This window comes from Pelodiscus sinensis, chromosome 4, assembly GCF_049634645.1.
Source record: "Pelodiscus sinensis isolate JC-2024 chromosome 4, ASM4963464v1, whole genome shotgun sequence".
Lineage (NCBI taxonomy): Eukaryota > Metazoa > Chordata > Testudines > Trionychidae > Pelodiscus > Pelodiscus sinensis.
The window spans coordinates 27,599,002-27,602,832 of NC_134714.1; positions in this window are offsets into that span (position 1 = coordinate 27,599,002).

Consider the following 3,831-nt stretch of genomic DNA (forward strand, 5'->3'; position numbering starts at 1 on the left):
TGCTCTGCCCCAGGCGTCCCCAAGTCAGCCGCTGCTGAAACTGACCAGTGGCTGACTACAGAACAAACCTACAGTCCCTATCTTGTACGTAACCCGGGGACTGCCTGTATATAAATTCTTGGTATGCCCACATCTCGAATACTGCATACTGATGTGGTCACCTCATCTCAAAAAAGATATATTGGCATTAGAAAAGGTTTGGAAAAGGGCAACAAAAATGATTAGAGGCTTGGAACGGGTGCCATATGAAGAAAGATTAAAAAGATTGGGACTTTTCAGCTTGGGGTATGTCTACACTACAGAGTTTTGTTGGAAAAATGGCTGTTTTTCTGACAAAACTTGAGGAACGTCCACATTGCAATTGTGTTCTTCCACAAGAAAATCAAAAGAACAGAGGGGCTTTTCTGGCATTGGTAATCTTCATTCTATGAGGAAGAAGCCTTTTTGCGAAAGCGCTCTTTCTCAAAAAAGCGTGTGTGGACGGGAAAGAGGGAGTTCTTTTGGAAGAAGAGGACAGAGGAAAAAGCACAGGTGCCTTAGTGGCCTTTCTGTTCATAGCAATCACAGCTTACATGCGAGAGAACGTCCATTCAGTCTGGATGCTCTCTTTCAAAAAAGCAGATTGCTTTTTTGATGCACTTTTGCAGTATGGACGCTCTCTTTCGGAAGAAGTTTTTCCGGAAGATCTCTTCCAAAAAAATCTTCTTCCAAAATAAGCCTGTAGTCTAGACGTAGCCTTAGAAAAGAGGAGACTAAGAGGGGATATGATAGAGGTCTATAAAATCATGACTGGTATGGAGAAAGTGAATTAGGAAAAGTTATTTACTGTTTCCATAACATAAGAACTAGGGGTTACCAAATGAAATTAATAGGTAACAAGTTTAAAACAAACAAAAGGAGTTTTTCTTCATGCAGCACACAGTCAATCTGTGGAACTCCTTGCTTGAGATGGTTGTGAAGACCAGAACTTTAATAGGGTTCAAAAAAGAACTATATCAATTAATCAATTCATGGCTACTAGCTCGGATGGGTAAAAACAGTGCCTCTAGCCTCTGTTTGTCAGAGACTGGAAAAGGATGACAGGAGAGGGATTATTTGATGATTACCTGGTTCTGTTTACTCCCTCTGGGGAATCTGGCATTGGTCACTGCCGGCAGACAGGATACTGGGCTAGATGGCCCTGTGGTCTGACCCAGCAAGGCCATTCTTATGTTCTTATGTAATAAACAAATGGGCACACATGCATGCTCTGAAGTGCATGTACATCTGAATGTGCTGATGAATCTTAGGCCACTACCTACACATTCAGGCTGTGGGCAAATGATGGTTTAAAGATTTGACACACTATAATGCGAAAAAACCAAACTATATATAAGAATACATTTCAAAACACAAGAAAGTACTAAAAAATGTAGGAACTCAGAAACAGGAGGAAAAGGATGAAGTAGAGTATTTGTGCTGCAATAGGTGTGGTCCAATTATTAAATGTAAATATATACAGGTCTGAAACAGTAAACTGTTCAAATAAAAAGTTTTATTGGGGAATAAAGATACATATTTTTCTTAAACTCAGAGGTGGCATTCTGTTTTGAATTCTATTTTAAGTCTGCAGCAAACCAGTGATGAACATAAATTATACTCTCCCCCCTATATTTCCATCTCCCCCAAAATAAACCCCAGTATTTATCCAGGAGAATTAATAGGTTTTTCAACTAGTTTTTATTTGTTTGTGGTGGTGTAGTAACACTGATAAATTAGCAGAAAATACATAAATAAAATGAAAACAGAAAATGAAGAGGCCCTGCGTATACTGAACACTAGCTGAAGGTAGCCAGGTTGATGCCAACAGCTGCCATCAATTAGACATTTTCATAGTGCAGATAAATGCATTGCCACTGTACACAGCCGGGATCATCTGAAGAGTTTAATTCAGGAAAATAAAATGTGTAGGAAACCGATACATTTTCGCCTTCACCATCTGTCTTACTGAGAATTTCTTGCACTGTAAACATAATTTATTTTTAGTTTAACAGTTGCATATGGCTTTGTTGATTGAAGCTTCTGATGGCAATTACATAATCTTCTCCTCTGACATTCTCACCTACTTGAGCGCTTTCAAATCAGCATCTAATTAGGCTACATCTACACTGTGGAGCTATTTCAGGATACTGTTCCGTGACTGTTCTTCGACTTTTGAGCACACACATTATTTTGAAATATAATGGGCTCGCTATTCCGACGTCCCTGTAAACCTTGTTCCACAAGGAGCATGGGGTTTCGGAATAGCGCTCTATTTCGAAATTAACTCAAAATAAGCTACTCAATTTGTGTAGCTCAAACTGCATATCTTATTTTTAGCTAAGGATGTAGTGTAGATACACCCTTATAGAATAACACCTTATCAAATCTGTTATTGAGAAAGAACATCTCCAACTTCTAGGAGTGTATTCTTTTCATCTTATCATCATTAATGTTATAATCATTTCTTTCTTTCTACAGGGGAAATTATTGGGAAATCCCACATAAAAAATAACATTCCCTGCAGAGTAGTCACACATTTCAGGAACTTCTTAGCCAAGCGGAAATAGAAAAATAGACTCAAATGCGTCAAACGCTTCTGTTTGTTCTTTCCTTTGGCTTTTTATTAAGTAAATATTCATCCATCATAGAAACATGCAGCAAAAGATAAACAAATAAGGCAAACTTGAAATATTTGGCTACCACACTGAGATCCTAAAAACTGAATCTTCTGGTTAGTCTCACTCCACAGTAAGGAAAGCAATCTCATTGTGGTTTCACTTGTCTCTGAATGATGTGTTTATCTGTAGCTCGTCAATATTTCATTCCAAAGACTAAACAGATAACAGTCTGTCCTTGTTTCTGTCTATGTTGGTAGACTGCCTCTTGTATTCTTAAGGTGTTTAACTCTTAGGTCATTGGAAAGTTCTACACAAAGGCTAAGTCTAGACTACATGGCTCCATCGACGGAGCCATGTAAAATAGTTTATTCGGAATAGTCAAAGAAGCAGGGATTTAAATAATCCCCACTTCATTAAAATAAAAATGGCCGCTGCGCTGTGCCGATGATCAACTGATCCGGCACAACGCGGCAGTCTAGACACGGCGCGGTCGATAAGGGAAGCCTTTGTCAACCGCTCCAGTATGCCTCGTGCAACAAGGTTTATCGGAGCGGTCGACAAAGGCATCCCTTGTTGACCGTGCTGCATCTAGACTGCCGCGCTGTGCCGGATCAGCTGATCATCGGCAAAGTGCGGCAGCCATTTTTATTTTAATTAAGCGGGGATTATTTAAATACCTGCTTCTTTGACTATGCCGAATAAACTATTTTATATGGCTCCGTCGACGGAGCCATGTAGTCTAGACGTAACCCGAGGGTATGTCTACACAGCAAAGTTATTTCAAAATAACTTTACCAGCATCTACACAGCCAAACCACTATTTCAAAATTAAATCGAAATAGTGGAGGGCTTATTTCGAAATTGGTAAACCTCTTTCCACGAGGAATAGCACCAATTTCGAAATTGCTATTTCGAAATAAGCACTGTGTAGATGCTTATTTTGAAATAGGGGGCCTACAGCCCTTCCCAGGGTGCCCTGGTGGCCACTCTGGGCACAACCAAGAAAACTCGTCTCCCTTCCCCCTCCCCTCTGGAGCCCTTAAAGGGGTAGACTCTGGCCACAGTGCCTGTGCCAGCTCCAAGCCTGCCAGCCCAGAGCCAACAGTCACTGCCCTGACCCAGTGGCTCCACAATATGAGCCAGCAAGCCACCAGCAGCCAGCCCTCCATCACTCCCCAGGACTAGTCTGCCA